General features: G+C 44.9%; 1 protein-coding gene and 1 long non-coding RNA gene across 3 annotated transcripts in view; one reads left to right on the forward strand and one right to left on the reverse strand.

The window, feature by feature from the left end:
• LOC148142918 (uncharacterized) overlaps positions 1-22,184 on the forward strand; it is a 229,520-nt gene that overhangs the window by 122,050 nt on the left and 85,286 nt on the right. The window lies entirely within an intron of this gene.
• LOC148142920 (uncharacterized) lies at positions 4,759-9,867 on the reverse strand. The gene is made up of 2 exons (XR_015751064.1): positions 9,784-9,867; positions 4,759-5,125 (listed from the first exon to the last, which is right to left on the reverse strand). It is a non-coding gene; the product is annotated as an uncharacterized LOC148142920 (long non-coding RNA).

A 22,184-nucleotide genomic window follows, 5' to 3' on the forward strand; every position in this document is an offset into this window, starting at 1 on the left:
TTGTTGTTTTCAGGACGGATTCCAGCATCTGTCGCAATGCGCTCCTAAATGTTGGCTACCTCTTTCCAGGTCCTTCGAGACTCGACCTTACTCAACAATCCACTGTGTGGTACAGTCAATAAAGTTCCACATTGCATCTCTTTCAGCACACATGGGCGGCAAGGTGGCTCAGTGGTTCGCACTGCTACCTCACAGCACCAGGGACAAGGATTTGATTCCAGCTTCAGGTGACTGACTGTGTGGAGTTTGCACATTGTCCCCCCCCTGTAGCTGTGTGGGTTTCATCCAGGTGCTCCGGTTTCCTTCCACAGTCCAAAGATTTGCAGGTTAGGGTGAATTGGACATGCTAAATTGCCCCATAGTGTCCAGGGATGTGTGGGTTAGGTATATTAGTCGGAGGTAAATGGAGAGTTGTTGGGCCAAATGGCCTCATTCCGCACTGTAGGGATTCGACGTGGCAACCCCCCAGCTGTTTGCATTTCCTGTAGGGGAAGTGGGGACGGGTCGAAAGTTCAGTGAGTGTGAAGCGAAAATTAAACGTAGTGCTTTGCTTGAGCTCAAGCTGAGTGACTTGGTGGCGGGACTGGAAAAGGAAGGTACGGTGTCTGTGGTTAGTGATGCTGCCTCACGGTACCAGAGAGCCAGATACAATTCCAGCCTTGGGGCCGTTGTCTGTGTGGATATTGCACATTCTCCGTCTGGTGTTTGCGGCGGATTTCTTCCAGTGCACCTGTTTCTTCCCACTATCCAAAGATGTGCAGGTTTGGGTGAATTAGCCATGTTAAATTGTCCATAGTGTCCAGGATGTGTAGGTTAGATGCATTAATCAGGTGTAAATGTAGAGCAATCAGAGTAGGGTAATGGTGCTTTCAATTTCATGGAATTACAAAAGAAAAGAATGTTCCGCATAAAGTAGAATTGCTTGTTCTGAATTTCTACCCTGACTGACAGTGATGACTTTCAGAATCTTTTTTTCCAGTGCATTTGAAGATTTGAAGACTGAAGTTTCAAATTCAGTAGTTGAAAGGCTTATGCCCGAAACTGCAACTCTCCTGCTCCTTGGATGCTGACTGACCTGCTGTGTATTTCCAGCACCACACATTTTGACTGACTCTCCAGCGTCTGAGTCCTCATTTTCACGTCAATGACAGACAGTCAATCAATCCATTGGGACTCTAACGATTTTCGACTATGATTCTGTGAGGAGGAGCAAAACTCTTTGGTTTCTGTTTCAGTCCGCTTTCAGCATCAGTGGAGCTGGATGAGAGACGCTACTGTGGCAGCACATTGAATGTGCAGCCTGTAACAATTATACAGCCTGGAAAGAGGAATTCACGGCAGGGAGGGATTGTACATGCGTTAGTATGCAGATAAAGCTTTGGCCACGGAGAAACCAGAGGAATCTCGCCCCATGGAGAAACCGTGGAAGTGTGGTGACTGCGGGAAAGGCTTCAGTGTCCCATCTGCCCTAGAAATTCATCAGCGCAGTCACACCAGGGAGAGGCCGTTCTCCTGCCCAGAGTGTGGGAAGGGATTTATCCGCTCTTCCCACCTGCTGGACCACCGCCGAGTCCACACTGGGGAGAGACCATTCACCTGCCCAGAGTGCGGGAACAGCTTCACCCACTCCTCCCACTTGCTGGCGCACCAACGTGTCCAAACCGGGGAGAGGCCCTTCCCCTGCTCTGATTGTGGGAAGGCCTTCAGCAAATCCTCTGACCTGCTGAAGCACCAGCGGGTCCACACGGGGGAAGAGGCCATTCAGTTGCCCCGAGTACGGGAAGGCCTTTAGCGATTCCTCTGCCCTGCTGAGGCACCAGTAGGTCCACACAGGCAAGAAGCCGTTCCCCTGCCCCGAATGCAGGAAGGGCTTCAGCAGTTCCTCCTCCCTGCTGACACACCAGCGGGTCCACATTTGCCTGCCATGAGTGTGGGAAGGACTTTACCCAGCCCTCCCAACTGCTGACCCACCGGCGGGTCTACACGGGGGAGAAGCCGTTCTCCTGCTCAGTGTGCAGGAAGGGCATTGCGGTCTCCTCCAATCTCGTGGCCCACCAGCGGGTCCACACGGGGGAGAGGCCCTTCAGCTGTCCCGAGTGCGGGAAGGCTTTCAGCAATTCCTCCCACCTGCTGAGGCATCAGCGGGTCCACACTGGGGAGAAGCCGTTCTCCTGCCCAGAGTGCGAGAAACGCTTTAACCGCTCCTCCCACCTACTGACCCACCAGCGGGTCCATAGAGGGGAGAGGCCATTCAGCTGCCCTGAGTGTGGCAAGACGTTCACATTTTCCAGCAACTTGCGAAGACACCAGCAGGGGCACCAGTGCTCCCAACAATCGGATTCCGCCAGTGACGCGACTGTGGACTAAACCTTCTGCCCCGTTCTGAAAATGAGGACTCAGACGCTGGTGGGCTTTTTAAAAAAAAAAAAAATTCTGGACTGCACACCACCTCACACCCCCAACAGCAACCCCACAGTGGCTCAGGGCGGCATGGTGGCTCAGTGCTTAGCACAGCTGCCTCATAGAGCCATGTACTCGGGTTTGAATCTACTATTTGATTCTCCATGTCTGCGTGGGTTTCCTCAGGGTGTTCCGGTTTTTTCCCACAATACAAAGATGTACAAGTTAGGGTGAGTTAGCCTAGCTAAATTGTCCATCGTGTTCAGGAATGTGTAAGTGTGGTACATTAGTCCGGGGTAAATGTAGACTGGTCAAGCGTGCGGTGCTGGAAAAGCACAGCAGGTCAGGCAGCATCTGAGGCGCAGGAGGATCGACGTTTTGGGCATAAGTCCTTCCTCAGCAATGATGCCTGAAACATTGATTCTCCTGTTCTTCGGCTGCTGCCTGATCTGCTGTGCTTTTCCAGCACCACACTCTCGACTATGATCTCCAGCATCTGCAGTCCTCACTTTCTCCAAGTAAATGTAAAGTAATAGGGTTAAGAGAATGGGTCTGGGTGGGTAACTGTACGGAGGGTTGGTGTTGCCTTGTTGGGCCAAAGGGCCTGTTTACATTCTGTAGGGATTCTGTGATTCCATAAACTTTGCTTCCAGTGGGCGACACTACTGAGTCTGGGACTGCACGTTCCCACTGAAACAATCCGTAGAAAGCTAAGACCACTGGAGCAGACATTAGGCCATTCAGCCAACTGAGTCTGTTCCGCCATTTGTTAGAAACAAAAAAAATTGCGGTTGCTGGAAATCAAAGTAGGCAAGCAGTATGTTGGGAGAATGCAGCAAGCCAGGCAGCATCAGGAGGTGAAGTTAGCGTTTCAGGACTGAAGAAGGGTTCTTCCCGAAAGATTGACTTCTGTATCTGGAACAATTTCCCAGATTGTTGCCAGGGGTTGGAGGGTTTGAGCTGCAGGGAGAGGCTATTTGGCTGGGCGAGAGATTTAAAAGGGACGTAAGGGGCAATGTTTTCAGGCAGAGGGGAGTGCATGTATGGAATGAGTTTCCAGAGAGAGTGGAGGCTGGTACAATTATACCACTTAGAAGGCATCTGGTTTCGGACCTGAACAGGAAGGGTTTAGAAGGATAATGGGCCAAATACTGATAAATGGGACCAAATTAATTTAGGATGTCTTGTCAGCATCGATGAGTTGGACCGAAGGGTCTGTTTCCGTGCAGTATATCTCTGTCTACCGGTCCTGATGTAAGTTTTAAAATGGAGTCCAAGTAACTTTGAATAGTTCAGTCTTGTTGAACTCACCTCTTGAAAGGTTTCAAATGAATCCCTCCAAGTGATACTGTTTAAAAATGCCGTGTTGTACAAAATATCCCATTAAGTTCGACGCAAACTCACAGCTGAAGACATCAGAAGTCACACAACATCAGGTTACAGCTTTAGGAGCATTGCTCCTTCTTCAATGCTGCTTCTTCGTCACTTCACTGACAAAGGAGCAGTGCTCCGAAATCTCGTGAGTTCAAATAAACCTGTTGGACTCTAACCTGGTGCCATTTGACTTCTGCCCTTGTCCAGCCCAATCTAACACCAGCACTTCCAAATCAGAGTTGACTAATGAGATCGGATTTTATTCCGTGTGATTAAGTGAGATGCTCATCTGAAAATTCAAAACTGTTGGAGCGACAAAGAAACACGAGTCAGTGCTACAGCACGGAGACAGGCCCATCGGCCCAAACTGGTCCATGCCGACCAAAATGTCCATCAACAGTAACCCCATTTCCCTGCACTTGGCCACTATCCTTCTAAGCCTTTCCTCACCATGTATTTGACCAAATGTATTTTAAATGTTGTTAATGTACCTACCTCAACCACTTCCACTGGCAGCTCAGTCCATACGCAAACCACACTCTGAAAAAATATGTGGGGCAAAAATTTTACAATCTCTCCCCTCTCACCATACAAATGTGTCCCTCGTCTTGAAATTCCCCCATACTTGGGAAAAGACAACAATCCTTAACCCTATCTATAACCCTCATGGTTTTATAAACGTCGCCTCTCATCCTCCTCTGCTCCAGGGGGAAAACATCCCAGCCTTAATTCCAATTTGTTAATAATGGTGCAGTGATGATTTCAGCTGTGTGTGTCAAGGATCTCTCATTTCTAAGCCAATGCAGTGCCACTTAAGTTTACCTGACCTTAAAACGAATGGTACCCCATTCATTTAAAATATCTATGGTTTCTGTGCAAAGTCAGTCCTCATTGGAAAACAACCAATAGTGTCTTAAATCACATAGGCTGCTTCTGACCAGGTTTGTATGCTCTGTTTTGAGATGTAGGAGTAAAACTTCACGGTAAAAGATTAATGCAGCCTTTATTCATGACTCATTATTAAACACACTTTCTCCATTTACAGCTGTAATTGAGAGGCTTCTCTGAATTAGTCGACATGTTTGTAACAAGTTGTGAAACATGAAAGGGTTCTGAAAAGACTTACAAACATACTGCCAGGGTTGGAGGGTTTGAGCTGCTGCAAGAGAAAATAGACTGGGGCTATTTTCCCTGGAGTGTCAGAGGCTGAGGGGTGACCTTACAGACGGCTTTGCAGTAGAAGCGTTTTAGGAAAAAAAATCTCAAACCTTTGTTGCCTTTGCCAATACCTGTTGGCCATTAGTGAAGTCCCTTCGCCCAAACGAATCAGCCCCTCTGCCTTTTACAATCCCTGTTGGGGAAAAAAATCAAGAACATAATCTTCTTAAAGGAGTAACATCATCACAACAGAGAGCACACAAGCTGAAACATTTCTATCAAAAGGTCGTACAGTTAGCAGGCCGAGATAATGACTTTTCAATTTAGCCAATTAATTTAATTAGGACTCTCCATGTATTTTAAATGTTGTTAATGTACCTACCTCAACCACTTCCACTGGCAGCTCAGTCCATACACAAACCACACTCTGAAACACTATGTGGGACAAAACTTTTACAATCTCTCCCCTCTCACCATACAAATGTGTCCCCAGTCTTGAAAGGCTTAGGATAGTGGCCAAGTGCAAGGAAATGGGGTTACTGTTGATGGACATTTTGGTCGGCATGAACCAGTTTGGGCCGATGGGCCTGTTTCCATGCTGTAGCACTGACTTGTGTCTCTTTGTCGCTACCAACACCTATTAAATTTAAATCTGACAACAGAGGACCAATCCTATTCTAAAAACTCAATATAGCATCAAGGGTATAAAAGAAGGGGACAGTTGGACAGAGCCCCAGTGCTAAGAGTCCTCAGCACTAGAGAGAGAAATCAGCCCTGACAGTCATCTGTGAATGAGAGAGCATCATTTACAAAAAAAAAAGAGCAGGAATTGTAGGAGACATTCCGAACAAAAGATTCAATAGAAAGATGCATAGAATATTCTGGAAGACATGTAACCTGGCTGTAATCAGAGAGACTAAATTCTATTTCTTGTTATATTAGTGGGTCTTGTATTTATTGGAACAGCATATGACAAGAATCCTGTTTTATGCCAGAATTGTCAGTAGTTTGAAGGGACTTATTGGGTTTGTTAATAAATTAGTTCAGTTGTTCACCATGCAAGTTGGATACGTAAATTGCTTTTTGTTGATTTTTAAAGTGTCAGGGATTTATTTTTGTTTTTAAGACTAGAGCAGATGACGCCACTTTTCACACTAATTTTATAGATTATAGGGCAATGCGCTCCTCTTTTGGTGTTTCGGTTTGAGATCTCAGAGAGGGGAGGGGATTCAGCATTCGCTTTATAACAGTATTGATGTGCCGTCCTGCTGAATGCAAAGGAGTCATTATTAATCCCAACCTCTCACTCTGATTGTGGGTGAATCGCTTTAATTTGAATACTGACGCAGAAACTGCACAGACAACCAACTGTTGAAACAATGATTTACACTTTATTGTAGGTCCTAAAACCCTTCTACTGCAAAGCCATCTGTAAGGTCACCCCTCAAGTAAGCAAGTTCAGCCTCCCTTCCCCCGCCCCAATCTTGGCTATCACCCAAGTGATGGTGGAATTCAACATTGTTTCTACCAACAATGCCCATCTCTGGAAGTTTACAGGGGTTTGATGCAGTGTTGTTCTTCCAAGTACTGCTGCTAAATCATTCTGGAGTTGAATTCTGGTGGAGTTCCGTCACTTTCAAATTTGTGGTGTAACGTTTCTTTAGATTCTGACACCACCTCCCCACACTTCTGGAGACCTCAGGTCTGTAGCTTACCTTCTTATCCTTGAGGGTTTTCCACCTGTTTGAAACAGCCTATCCTGCAATTAACCCCTTTACGCCAAGGCCTTCCTTCTACAGGCAGAATTAATTGTCCTTTTGTCACACAGTTATTAAACACCATTATCTCATCTGTCCAAAGAAACAGCTCATTGTGCTGCCTCCTCCTTCCCAGCGATGGTTAATGTATGTTATTTGTTAACTCCCTTGTAGCAGTTTCTCATTGGCCCTTTCATTTCTTTGTCCAGAAAGAGTTATTGCTGACTCATGAAGTTATTAAAGTTCTGGAGTTTACAGGACCACACCACATTCCTCTCTGCCTCCCCCAGGAATAACGATCATTCCTGAGATACTCGCAGTTCCTGACATTCCTTGGTATCCCCAAATACAAGAAGAAAGTGAGGACCCCCAAATACAATTCATATGTCAGGAAATCACTGGTGCTGCCCTGACACCAGATAGTCACTGTTGGAACAAAAGGATTATGGGGAGAAAATGCAGAAATCCGAAGTGCAAAGAGACTTGGGAGTTCAAATCCAGGATTTTCTCAAAGTAAACTTGCAGGTTGAGTCAGTAGTTAGGAAGGCAAATGCAATGATGGTGTTTATTTTGACAGGACTTGAATACAAAAGCAGGGATGTACTTCTGAGACTCTGGCTCTGGTCAGGCCACATTTGAAGCATTATGCGCAGTTTTGGGCCTCCTATTTAGCAAGGATGTGTTGGCCCAGGAGGGTGTTCAGAGGAGGTTCACAAGAATGGTCCCAGGAATGAAAAGTTAATGAGGGACTTTTGAGGGCTCTGGTACTATATGGAGTTTAGAACGATGAGGGGGGTTGCAATTGAAACCTACAGGATACTGAACAGCCTGGAGAGAGTGGATGTTGGGAAGATGTTTCCATTGTTAGGACAAACTAGGACCCGAGGGTACAGCCTTAGAGGAAAAGGAAGACCCTTTAGTTGGGAGACAAAGAGAAACTTCTTCAGCCAGAGAGTGGTGTATCTGTGGAATTCACAGCCACAGAAGTCTGTGGAGGCCAGGTCATTGAGCATATTTAAGATGGAGACAAATGTTTTTAAGTATTAAGAGGATCAAGGGTTCCAGGACGAATGGGCTTGAGAAAGTTAACAGCCACGATTGAATGGTGGAGTGGACTCAATGGGGTGAATGGCCTAATTTCAGTTCCTATGGTCTTATGATATGCTGATGAGTGGGCAAAGAGATGAAGTGGGGAGTAGCCTTAAGGGGAAGCTGGATACAGATACAAGGGAGAAAGAAATACAAGAACTGTACAATAAATTTCAGAACTCTTAGGAGCACTGGCATGCAAAGGGATCTGGGCATATAGATCCCTGAAAGTGGAAACAGAGGTGGGTGTGGTGGTCAAGAAGGCCAATTCCCTGAGTGTAAGAATTGGCAAGTTATGTTACAGCTATTTATTTCAACCACATTCGGAATATTGTATGCAGTTCTGGTCACCACACTATCAGAAAGACGTGGATGCTCTGGGAGAGTGTGCTTTAGTCAAGGGCTAATGTTGTGTAATAGGAGTAGGTGAATAAGTCTGTGTCAGTTACTCTTCAGAGGGTCAGTGTGCACATGTTGCGCTGAATGGTCTTCTCCACACTAGGGATTGTCTGGTACTCAGAGGTTTTTTTTAATTCCCCAGGGTGAAAAGGTCAACCACAAAAGGGCACAGGTTCAAGGCAAGAGGAGGGCAGTCTACAGGAGAAGTGGAGGGGAACGTTTTTTACACAGAGGGTTGATGGGTGGTGGAAGCAAGCACCTTAGCAACTTTTAAGGTGTATCTTGATAGACACACGAATGCGAGATGAACAGAAGGATAGAAACCACACATGGGCAATAAATAGCAGGTCCAAGTGAGAATTAAGAATTGGCACAGGCTTGACAGGGGTGCCTAAACCAAATAAGAAGGGCTTGTGACTGTGCTGTATTGTACTGATACAAGTTTTCCCCACTATCCAAAAGTGGAGTGTTCATATGAAGCCTTTCATAAGGCAAAATAGAGTAAAGCGAAGAAGCAATGAACATTAATTCATTTATATCGTATATACTCAAATAATAGTCAAATTTTTGACTACTTTTCAAGGTTAAATTTAGGGGGTCAACTGTTACTTGGATACTACTTGAGGGGTTGAAATTCATGCCTGGCAAGATTCATACCATATCATAAGCAGAAGCTCAACTGATGAATAAAGCCAAAAAAAAATTATGGTAATTCTGAAAACTGAGTGGAACATACTGACAACGGACTGGAAGACAGGAACAGAGCCGACCAACCGACAGACTGCAGAGCTGGAGTGGAACATGACGGCCATCACACTGACTCACAAACATTGGTCTGCTGTCTATGAAGAACTGGGGTCGACTTTTACATGATCAGACTACTTTTCACAGCACTTGCAAGAAAAAAAATCAAACACGTCCAATTGTCATGCATGGTGCACAGGAAATGTACTCAAGGTTTTTTTAAAAAAAGGTTTCCAGCATTCAGGCACAACGCTACATATGCACATGTCCATTTAAATACTGGGTAGGTTGATTCTTTGGAAGATGACAATCGCAAAGAAGTGAAGCTCTTCAGCAAGGTGCTGGATTTGGTAGAATGATTAATTAGTATGCCCATTCCCCTCCCTCCATCACATCATTGGGCAAGACAAAACCGCAGGATCTAAATACCTACATACACACACACAATCCTACCCAATGACTGCATGTGACCACATTTTACGTGCAATTACCTCAAATCACATTTATAAAACATAACCAGAGAGGTTTACACAGGCTCTCGTACACAATATTGCCTGTGACCTTCTACAGCGCTGTGAAGTGCTGCAAATCCCATGATGACAGTATTTCATATCCAATGTATTAAATAACATTGTATATTTTATTAAAAAAAAGATATCTATACATTATACACAATTGAATATCGGAACAGTTCAGTCAGACGGTACAGCCTGCCCTCCTACATGGATTATAGAAGGTGTATGGAGGATTAGATGGTGATTCTAATAGAAATTATGTTTGTTTTAGAATGGGAGTGATTGTGGCTCCAGGCTAATGGCGATCCGCCTTATCCCCCGGGTTCCCCCTCAGCCCAGCCCGGTACCTGGTAGAGTGAAGCCGCGGGTAGCTCCAGGCTCACGGTCCAGCACAGCACCGAGTGCAGCCTCTCCTCCAGCTTGTGTTCCGCCGGACTTTACCCCCCGCCGCCGCTCCTCCACCTCCCGCCGCCGAGGAAGCCGCGGGCGCCGGCTCTCTCTCCTCCACCGCCGACATTTTTAATTTGTTTTCTCGTTCACCCGGTAACCGTCACCTCCCCCTTCCCGGGCCCCGGGAATTATACACAAATAAACAATAAACCCCACCGGGGACTGTCTCCTTTTCTTCACAACTTTTGTTTGAAAAGTTCTGACTTTAATTTGAAATGTATTTTAAAGGTATTTTCTGAGGTAAACGGTGCCTGTCTGCCCCCCTCCCTCCGTCAGAAACCGCCCGCTGAGTCGATGAGAAAACCGCAGCCTCGCGCCGCCATCTTTGTTTCTCTTCTTTCCGTCTCCGCCTTCTGTGACGCGCGTCATCCACGCTCCGCCCAATCAGAGCGCACCTTACTCCACCTGACCAATGGCGACCGGCGCTGTTTGTTACTGACAGAGTTTGTGTCCAATTGCCAATTTGGGATAAAAAAGGCGGGAGCCACAATTTTTTCCCCTGTGACTGCACATCTCATTCCTTTTGCCTGTCTCTTCCGCAGGGAAGGGGGAATCCCAAACTAGAGGGCACAGGTTTAGGGTGAGAGGGGAAAGATTTAAAAGGAACCCAAGGATTAAAAAAAAAGTGTGAAAGTTAATTCGCATCAAGAAAAGCCCCCTCTTACGACCTGAACAAAATAGATTGTTCACAGCCTATTACTCACTAAACAAGAAGGATGTTGTGAAACTTAAAAGAGTTCAGAAATTATTTATAAGAATGTTGCTAGGGTTGGAGGGTTTGAGCTACAGGGAGAGGCTGAATTTTCTGGGGCTATTTTCCCTGGAGCATTGGAGGCTGAGGGGTGACCTTATGGAGGTTTATAAGATCTTGACAGGAATGGATATGAGAAAAAGATAAGGTTTTCCGTGGGGCGGGGGAGTCCAGTACAAGAGAGCATTAGTTTTGGGGTTAAAGAGGAAAGATTTAAAACGGCCCCAAGGGGCAACTTTTTCACTTATCGGTTGGTGTGTGAACTGAATGAGCTGCCAGGAAAAATGGTGGAGGCTGGTACAAATACAACATTTAAAAGGCATCTGGATAGGTACATGAATAGGACGTTTTAGAGGGATATGGACAAAGTGCTGGCAAATGGGATGAGATTAATTTAGGCTATCTGGTTGGCACATACCGAAGGATTGTTTTTTGTGCTCTACAACTCAATGGTTCTATTTCCACAGAGCCAGAACCAATTGCAAAAGGCTAGGAATAGGCCATTCGCCCCTAACACACTGTCCTCAATTGTGGCCTAAGTGAGCATATTTCAATTCTTAGTGCTATGTAATGAGCCAGACTTTATTAAAAATCTTAAAGCAAATGAACACTTAGGAGGCAGCGATTATAATATGGTAGAGATCAGTGTGCAGTTTGAAAGAGAGAAGGCAAAATTAGATGTAATGGTGTTTCAGTTAAATAAAGGGCAATAAGGGAGGAACTGTCAAAAATTGACTGGAAGCAGAGCCTAGTGGGGAAGACAGTAGAGCAACAATGGCAGGAATTTCTGGGCGTAATTGAGGACACAGTACAGCGGTTCATCCCCCAAAAATAAAGATTATCGGGCAGCGTGGGGAGGGAGGGGGGAAGAAGACTGCCATGGCTGACAAAGGAAGTCAGGAAATGTATCAACGAAAAAGAGAGCCTATAAAGTGGCCAAGACCACTGGGAAATCAGAAGCTTGGGAAGACTACAAAAACAAACAGAAGATAACAAAGAGAGAAATAAGGAAGGAGAGGATCAAATATGAAGGTAAGCGGACCAGTAATGTTAGAAATGATAGTAAACGTTTTTTTGCAATACATAAGAAACAAACCAGAGGCAAAAGTAGAAATTGGGCTGCTCCAAATTGGTGCAGGAAGGTTAGTGATGGGAGATAAGAAAATAGCTGAAGAACTTAATAAATACTTTGTGTCAGTTTTCACAGTGGAAGACATGAGTAATATCCTAACAATTAAGGACAGTTAAGGGGCAGATTTGAGTATGGTAGCCATTACAAAAAAGAAAGTGCTAGAAAAGCTAATAGGTCTAAAAATTGAGAAATTTCCTGGCCCTCATGGCTACAGCCTAGCGTTCTGAGGGAGGTGGTTGAAGAATTAGCAGAGATGTTGGTTGTAATCTTTCAAAAATCACTGGAGTCAGGTAAAGTCCCAGATGATTGGAAAATCACTGTTGTAAGTCCTTTGTTTAAGAAAGGATCAAGACAAAAGCTGGAAAATTATACGCCGATTAGCCTAACCTCAATTGTAGATAAAATTCTAAAATCTATCGTTAAGGATGAGATTTCTAAATTCTTGGAAGTGCATGGCTGGATTAAAATAAGTCAGCATGGATTTAGCAAGGGGAGGTCGTGCCTGACAAACTTGAAGAGTTAACAAGTAGGTTAGACTTGGGAAACCCAGAGGATGTTATCTACCTAGATTTCCAAAAGGCCTTTGATAAGTTGCCTCATAGGAGGCTGCTGAGTAAAGTGAGGGTCCATGGTATTCGAGTTGAGCTACTGGCATGGATTGAGGATTGGCTGCCTGAGAGAAGGCAGAGAGTTGGGATAAAAGGTTCTTTTTCGGAATGGCAGCTGGTGACAAGTGGTGTCCCGCAGGGCTCAGTGTTGGGGCTGCAGCTGTTCACTTTATATATTAATGATCTGGATAAAAGGGACCGGGGCATTCCCACGATGTTCGCTGACGATACAAAGTTAGGCAGACAGGCAGGTAGTTCTGAGGAGGTGGGGAGGCTGCAGAAAGATTTGGACAGTTTAGGAGAGTGGTCCAGGAAATGGCCGATGAAATTCAATGTAAGCAAATGTGAGGTCTTGCACTTCGGAAAAATAGAATACAGCATGGACTATTTTCTAAACAGTGAGAAAATTCATAAAGCCAAAGTACAAAGAGATCTGGGACTGCTAGTCCAGGATTCTCTAAAGGTTGACTTGCGGGTTGAGTCCATGCTTAAGAAAGCAAATATAAATGTTGTCATTTATCTCAAGCGAGTTGGAATGTAAAAGCAGCGATGTGCTACTGAGACTTTATAAAGCTCTGGTTAGGCTCCATTTAGAATACTGTGTCCAATTTTGGGTCCCACACCTCAGTAAGGACATAGTGGCACTGGAGCATGTCCAGCGGAGATTCACACGATGATCGCTGGTATCATAGGCCTAACAGACGATGAACAGCTGAGGATCCTGGAATTATATTCATTAGAGTTTAGAAGGTTGAAGGGAAATCTAATAGAAACTTACAAGATAGTGCATGGCTTAAAAAGCGTGCATGCTGGTAAGTTTTTTTCCATCAGGCAGGGAGACTAGGACCCATGGGCACAGCCTGATAATTAGAGGGGGTCAATTTAGAATGGAAATGAGGAGACATTTCTTCAGCCAGAGAGTGGTGGGCCTGTGGAATTCATTGCCATGGAGCGCAGTGGAGACTGGGACATTAAATGTCTTCCAAGCAGAGATTGATAAATTCTTGGTATCACAAGGAATCTTGGTATCTCTATGGGGAGAGTATGATAAGTGGAGTTGAAATGCCCGTCAGCCATGATTAAATGGCGGAGTGGACTTATGACCTTACTTCCACTCCTGTGTCTTATGGTCTTAAGGAAGAGCTCTTTGCTATTCACTGTACCTCCACTCCTAATGATTTTATAAATCTTAGTAAGGTCACCCCTCAACCCGCTGCACTCCAATGAAGACAGTCCCAACCTTTTCTTATAACTCAAACCCTCCAGTCCTGGCAACATCCTGGTAAATCTTTACGGAACCCTCTCTAATAGTATTCTTCCTATCACAGAGCCACCAAAACTATACTCAGTACCCAGAAAGTGGCCTCACCAACATCCTGTACATCCTCAATGTGATGTCCCAACTTCTATACTCAATGGTGTGGACAGTGAAGGCAATGGTGCGAAATGCCTTCTTTACCACCTGTCTACCAGTGATGCAACTTTCAAAGAACTATATACCTGAACCCCCTAACTCCACCCCCCTCCCCCCGCCACCACCGCCAAAGTGTCTCTGTTCTACAACACAACCCAGGGACCTACCATTAACTATACATAGCAAAGCTGAAAATTCTTCGCCTGAAGCCCACTGAAGACGTTACCCAGTAGGTAACGAAACGTCTGGAAATGAACCTTGCAGCTCAGCAAGCAAACCTACATCCAAAACCTCAACCTGAGCTACAAATCTTCTCAAAACTCACTATGTCCAGCCCTTCCTTGTTAAGCAAAATGCAGCCTCTCACATTTATTCATTCCTCTCTCATAGGCGCACACACACATACACCCCACAACACACTCACAGGCTTAAACTCCATCACACTCACACTTCACTCTTTTGCACGCACTCAAACACAAACTCACATATACACACACACACACACAAAACTCTATGGAGTGAATTTGTATTGGCAGAATTATATTTGCAGATACTTTCAATTTTGCTCAAAAAGCCCACAATCTGCAGGCAGTCAATCCATGCAATATTTTATAAATTCCTACTTTGGAAATAGAACCAGTCTGATTCAAGATTGGAATACTGACAGACTCGAATCTCACATCTTTAATGCATTGTCTGAACTGAGATGTCACTTTTTTTGATAAAACATTAAGTCATCTCAAGAACGTGACTTTAAAGATGTTCTGGGATTTACATATTAATGAATCAAAACCTGCAACCCATTCTAAAAGATGAAAGACATAACAATCTAGGTTTGTTCAATATATCCTATCAGTCACATGACACTGTGACCTTTTGCTATACAATCGGTGTATTATTCCCCAGCCAACAGCTACCCGATGAAAGAGCAGCACTCTGAAAGCTAGTGCTTCCAAATAAACCTGTTGGATTATAACCTGGTGTTGTGTGATTTTTAACTTTATCTACCCCAGTCCAACACCGGCACCTCCACACCGTTTCCAGTGAACGCAGCCCACATCTCCCGCTGCTGCCAGTAAACTATACAATGCTGATGAAACGGTGCAGTACCTGCACTTCTGAAAAATTTACAACTTCTAACGATACTAGCTACTCATTCACTGCTCCATCTGATACATGACATTGGAAACTTAGTGCAGGAGGCTGAAATGAAATGAGCAACTTTAAACCAAAACCCTCTTGGAGCTCAAAGCCTTCAATGAGAGTCTGAGCCTGGCGATAAGTTCAGGTAACCTTTATTGTGACCCAACGTTGTTACAGCTTCAGATCCCCCCCAGCATAAAGGTGTAGAAAAAGTAGCTGCTTTTTAAATAGCTCAAGGTCAAAGCGTGCACCCCCACCCCACACCACCTTACCTTCTTTACTATGGTTACCACCGAGTTGTCAGTTTGTAATTGGATCCTTGGTACAGCCTTAACTGTAGGAAGTATTGCCTCACTCAGCAATTTCAACCCATACCCTGTAAACAAGTAAGTGTTTACCCACTCAATGACCGGTGGCTGTGGTGGGCAATGAAGAGTCAATCATGCTATTGTGGGTCTGGAGTTACGTGTAGGCCAAACCGGGTAAAGGATGCAGCTGGGACAACTGAGTGAATCCTTCCCTACAACAGCAGTTTCCTTCCCTAAAAAGGGATGTGAGTGAATCAGATGGTTGATGTCCCCCAAACAATCATTTCTTCATGAGGTTCTGAACTCCAGATTTCTGACCGAAATCAAATTCCACCATCTGCCACGGCGGGATTCAAACCTGGCAGTCCCCGGAACTGGGTTGATAGTCCAGTCAATAAGGCAATTGGCTATCCCTCCTTTAATCCCCCTGCGATGGCACATGAACTCGCTGGTGCCTCCGCAGATGGGAAGCGCGGGTAAAGCCCTTCTCACACTGAGAGCAGGTGAACTGCCTCTCCCCAGTGTGCACCTGCCGGTGGGCCAGCAGGATGGAGGAATTGCTGAAGGCATTCCCACACTCAGTGCAGAAGAACGGCCTCTCTCCAGTGTGCCCCTGCCTGTGGGCCAGCAGGGTGGAGGCCTGGGTATAGCCCTTCCCACACTCGGGGCAGCTGAAGGGCCTCTCCCCTGTGTAGACCCGCTGGTACCTCACCAGGTCAGAGGAATTGCTGAAGGCCTTCCCGCATTCGGGGCAGCTGAAGGGCCTCTCCCCAGTATGACTGCGCTGATGAGTCTCCAGGATAGAAGGGACACAGAAGCCTTTTCCGCAGGCACCACACTTCCACGGTTTCTGCACGGGGCGGGATCCATTGGGTTTCTCCATGGTTGAAGTTTCAGCTGCAGACAAACGCAGGTACAACCCCTTCCTGCTGTGAATTCCTCTTTCCAGGCCGTATAACTGCTTCAGGTTGCACAATCAGTGCGCTGCAACAGGAGGGTCTCTCATCCAGTCCCATTGATGCTGAAGACGTGCTCCAACAGGAACCAAAAGGCTTTGCTCCTTCTCACAGAATCACAGGCAAAAATTGTTGCAGTCCTGATGGACTGAGTGACTGTCGGACATTGACGTCGAAGTGAGGACTGCAGAAGCTGGAGAGTCAGAGTTGAACAGTGCGGCGCTGAAAAAGTACAACAGGTCCGGCAGCATCCGAGGAGCAGGAAAGTTGATGTTTCGGGCATCAGCCATTTATCTGTTGATTTTGAAACTTCCATCTTCAGATCATCAAATGCTTTGTAAAAAGAGATTACAAAAATCATGACTGTCAGTGCAAGGTAGAAATTCAGAACAAGCAATTCTACTTTCTGCAGAACATTCTTTTCTTTTGTTATTCCACACTGAAAATTGAAAGCATCATCCCACTCTCTCTCTCTCCCCTTCTGTTCTCACACCGCTCTAACTAATTCTCTTGAAGGTGCTGATTCAGGATCTTACAGGGGCAGAACAGCAAAAACGTCAAGACTGACATCTCTCTGAATTTTGGATAACTCCACTGTTGAGAGTGAGCAGGTCTGATTATGGGAAGCTGAAAAAATAGTGTCAGTTCAGGGTGAACCTGCAATGCAAGTTCTTGAGGAACAACCAGACATGAAGTGGTTAACATCCCTGGAAAGGAGAGAGCAAAATGAGACATCAAAGGCATTAACACCGACACCAGGGAGAAATTGAACATACAGATGCGGCAAGCCAGAGTCAGAAATATACAGCATGGAAACAGTCCAACTCGTCGATGCCAACCAGATATTATAAATTAATCTAGACCCATTTGCCAGCATTTGGCCCATATCCCTCTCAACCCTTCCATTTTATATTTCCATCCAGATACCTTTCAAATGTCATAATTGTACAAGCATCCACCATTTCCTCTGGCAGCTCATTCCTTACATGCACCACTCTCTTAATGAAAGAGTGAATTTAGCACAGTGAATCCATCTTACCCATAGTGCCCAGGGGTGTGTAGGTTAAGTTAGCACGGCCAATCCATGCTAACCTGCACATCCCTGGGCACTATGGGTAAAGTAGCACAGCCAATCCACCCTAACCTGCACATCCCTCGACGATATGGGTAACTGAACACTGCCAATCCACCTGAACCCATCCAAATCAGAACACTATGGGTCATTTAACATGGCGAATCCACCCCAACCTGGACAAAGTTACATATAACACAATACCAGGTTACAGTCCAACAAGTTATTTCGAAGCACCGGCTTTCGGAGTACTGCGTCTTATTCAGTTGGTTGTGGAGTACAAGATCATAAGACACAGAATTTATGGAAAAACATTATAGTGTCCTGCGACTGAAATTATATAGTGAACAAACCTGGATTGTTAAGTCTTTCATCGTTGAGAATGGGTTGCAGGTATCAAGAATATGCAAGTCCCAGAACTTCCTGTCAGGCTCCTTCTCGAGATAACTTAAGGTTTTAAGAAAAGGTGACATCTCAGCTCAGATAATGCATGAAAGGAGTGAGGTCAGAGTCTGTCTGTATCCTAATCTTGAGTCAGCCCGCTTCGATTTGCAATGTGAAATTTACAAAATATTACATCTATTGGCTGCCTGCATTGACTGCCAGCACATTGTGCATTTAGAGTTATACAGTCATAGATGGACTGCATGGAAACAGACCCTTAAGTCCAACTCATCCATGACGACCACATATCCCAACCCAATCAAGTCCCACCTGCCAGCAACTTGCCCATATCCCTCCAAACTCCTTCCTATTGACATGCCCATCCAGACTAGCCTCCACCACTTCCTCTCGTGGCTCATTCCATATACATACCACTCCCTGAGTGAAGAAGTTGCCTCTGAGGTCTCTTTCACCCTAAACCTATGCCCTCTAGTTCTGGACTCCCCCACTCCAGGGGAAAGACTTTGTCCATTTATCGTATCCAAGCCCCTCATGATTTTATCAATATCTGCAAGATCACCCCTTAGCCTCTGACACTCCAGGGAAAATAGCCCTAGCCTATTCAACCTCTCCCTATAGATCAAATCTTCCAATCCTAGCAACATCCTTGTAAATCTTTTCTGAACCCTTTCAAGTTTCACAACATCTTTCTGATAGGAAGGAGACCAGAATTGCATGTAATATTCCAACAGTGGCCTAACCAATGTCCTGTGCAGCTGCAACATGACCTCCCAATTCCTGTACTCAATACTCTGACCATTAAAGGAAAGCAGACCAAATGCCTTCTTCACTATCCAATCACTATCCTATTCTTCACTACCTGCGACTCCACTTTCAAGGAGCTATGAAACTGCACTCCAAGACCTCTTTGTTCAGCAACACTCTCTAGGACCTTACCATGAAGTGTATAAGTACTGCTAAGATTTGCTTTCCCAAAATGCAGCACCTCACATTTATCTGAATTAAACTCCATCTGCCACTTCTCAGCTCATTGGCCCATCTGATCAAGATCTCGTTGTAATCTGAGGTAACCTTCTTCGCTGTCCACTACACCTCCAATTTTAGTGTCATCAGCAAACTTATAGCTATACCTCTTCTGCTCACATCCAAATCATTTATATAAATGATGAAAAGTAGTGGACCCAGCACAGATCCTTGTGGCACTCGACTGGTCACAGACCTCCTGTCTGAAAAAACAACCCTCCATCACCACCTTCTACCTTTGAGCCAGTTCTGTATCCAAATGGCAAGTTCTCCCTGTATTCCATGAGATCTAACCTTGCTCACCAGTCTCCCATGGGGAAACTTGTCGAACACCTTACTGAAGTCTATATAGATCACATCTATTCTCTGCCCTCATCAGTTCCCTTCGTTAGTTCTTCAAAAAAACTCATTCAAGTTTGTGTGACATGATTTCCCACACATAACGCCATGTTGACTATCCCTAATCAGTCCTTGCCTTTCCAATACATGTCCCTCAGTTGGATTCCTTCCAACAACACCGACGTCTGGCTCACTGGTCTATAGTTCCGTGGCTTGTCTTTACCACCTTTCTTTAACAGTGGCACAACGTTAATCAACCTCCAGTCTTCCGACACCTCACCTGTGACTATCAATGATACAAATATCTCAGCAAGAGCCCCAGCAATCACTTCTCTAGATTCCCACAGAGTTCTAGGGTACACTTGATCAGGTCCTGGGAATTTATCCACTTTTATTCATTTCAAGGCATCCAGCACTTGCTCCTCTGTAATATGGACATTTTTCAAGATGTCACCATCTATTTCCCTACATTCTATATCTTCCATGTCCTTTTCCACAGTAAACCCTGATGCAAAATACCCGTTTAGTATCTCCCCCACCTCCAGCGGTTCCACATAAAGGCCACCTTACTGATCTTTGAGGGGCCCTATTCTCTCCCTACTTATTCTTTTGTCCTTAATGTATTTGTAAAAATCCTTTGGATTCTCCTTAACTCTAGTTGCCAAAGCTATCTCATGTCCCCTGTTTTCCCCTCCTGATTTCTCTCTTAAGTATACTCCTACTCCCTTTATACTGTAAGGCTTCACTCGATCTGTCCTGTCTGTATCTGACATATGCTTCCTTCATTTTCTGAACCAAGCCCTCAATTTCTCCAGTCATCCAGCATTCCCTATACCTACCAGCCTTTCCTTTCACCCTTACAAGAATATATTTTCTCTGGACTCTAGTTATCACAGTTCTGAAGGCTTCCCATTTTCCAGCCGTCCCTTTTACCTGGAAACATTGGCGCACAGTCAGCTTTTGAAAGTTCTTGCCTAACACCGTCAAATTTGTCCTTCCTCCAATTTAGAATTTTTGAGCAAAATAGAATGTATCTGCAAATGTAATGCTGCAAATTCAAATTCATCCCCATGGAGAGTGTGGTTCTATGTGTGCAATAGAGAAACCCTGTTTCCATGCTGTTTATCCATATGTCTATTTGATAACAGATGCTTTATTTTTGTTGGTGCAAGTATGGTTGTAAATCATAGTTGGATATTAATAGTTAGATGTAAGGGAGAGAGAATTCCTCAGGTAGAGCACTATCAGAATCCTGGGAGACCCCGACTTCAGATTTACTTGGACTGTTTGACAGTCTGGGAGATTATGGATTGGGTCTCGATTAAATAAATGTTTTATTTTTCCTGAACGTGTAAAAGGGGGCGTTAAAGCTTCAGCAGAAATCCAGCAGAGCTGAGAACAGACCAACATCTTACTCTGTGGGAACAGGGAGATCAACAGAGGACAGAGAAATCCGTACCTGAAATCCAAGCTGACACCAGACTACCCTGTGATCAGTGCTTTGATGAACAGCACCAACCCTCTCCCTTTACTGAGCTTCCCATTTGACTACCCCCTCGATATTTAGGATCCAGTCCTTGCCATCCTGAAGCCATGTCCCTGTAAGGAGTCTCAGATCATAATTATTCTCTTCAATGTGTTCAGTCAATTCATTCACTGTTACAATGCAGCTCACATTCAGTTTTTAGTTTCAGTTTTTCTGATCTTCTGAATCCAGTTTTGATTGCTGGTATATTTACTCTCCTTGTCCCTTTCTATCATTCTCTGATGTTCATTTCCACATCACGACATTGTTCACCAGCCTTGATTTGGATTGGCCAGGCTAAATTTCCCATAGTGTTCAGGGATGTGCAGGTTAGTTGGGTTAGCCATGGGAAATGCAGGGTTATAGGTTCATTGTAATAGAAGCAGGAGTAAGCCATTTGGCCTGTCCTGCCTGCTCTGCCATTCATTTAGATTATGGCTGATCTATCCGTCATCTCAGCTCCTCCTCCCTGCAATGTCCCAACTATCCTTAATTCCCCAATTATGCAGAAACCCATCTAATTGTGTCTTGAATATACTTAACGAAGCTGCCTTCTCTGCTTCCTTGGGCAGAGACTTCCATAGTTTCACTACTCTTCAGGAAAAGTAGTTCCTCCTCATCTCTGTCCTAAATCTATTTCCCCTAATCTTGGGGCCTAGTCTCATCTACCAGCAGAAATGACTGGATAGGGTAGGGTTTCATCCCCACAGTGCAATGAATTCCCACTTTCTACCAAATCCCAGATGTACTCACTCACTCACTCAGTTGCTGTCTCACAAATGAAAGATTTCATTGTAACTTCTTCAGCTGAGTAAGGGCAAAACATTTTTGAAAGCTGCTCTGAAAGTCCAGTCTTCACAACAACACTTCTGCTTTCACTGAAGATGATTAAAGTCATACAGCACAGAAACAGACCCTTTGGCCCAACTCATCTGTGCCAACTATATATCACAAACTAATCTAGTCCCATTTGCCAGAATTTGACTCATCCGTCTAAATCCTTCCTATTCAAGTACCCATCCAGTGGCTTTTAAATGTTGTCATTGTACCAGCCTCCCCACTTCCTCTGGCAGTTCATTCCATACACGTTCCACCTTCTGTCTGAAAATATGTTGCCCCTCAGGTCCCTTTCCCTACTCACCTTAAACTTCTGCCCCTTTAGTTCTGGACTCCCCTACCATGGAGAAAAGACCTTGGGTATTCACCCTATCCATGCCCCTTATAAACTTCTTTAAAGGATACCACTCAGCCTCTGATGCTCCAAAGAAAATATCTCCCTGGCCTGTTCAGACCCTTCCTGCAGCTCAAACCCTCCAAATCTGGCAACAGCCTTCTCAATATTTTCTGATACCTCTCAAAGTTTCATAACATCTTTCCTACATCAGAGAGACCAGAATTGAATGCAGTATTCCAAAAATGGCCTAACCAATGTCCTGTACAGCCGCAAAATGATCTCCCAGTTCCTATACTGAATGCTCTGGCCAATAAAGGAAAGCATACCAAACACCTTGTTCACTATACTGTCTATGTAAGACTCCACCTTCAAGGAACTATGAACCTGCACTGCAAGGTCTCTTTGTTCTGCGACACTCCCCTTAACTGTGTCAGTCCTGCCTGGATTG

The sequence above is a fragment of the Chiloscyllium plagiosum genome, unplaced genomic scaffold (assembly GCF_037043375.1).
Source record: "Chiloscyllium plagiosum isolate Xiang-an unplaced genomic scaffold, Cpla_swu_hap1 HiC_scaffold_27, whole genome shotgun sequence".
Lineage (NCBI taxonomy): Eukaryota > Metazoa > Chordata > Chondrichthyes > Orectolobiformes > Hemiscylliidae > Chiloscyllium > Chiloscyllium plagiosum.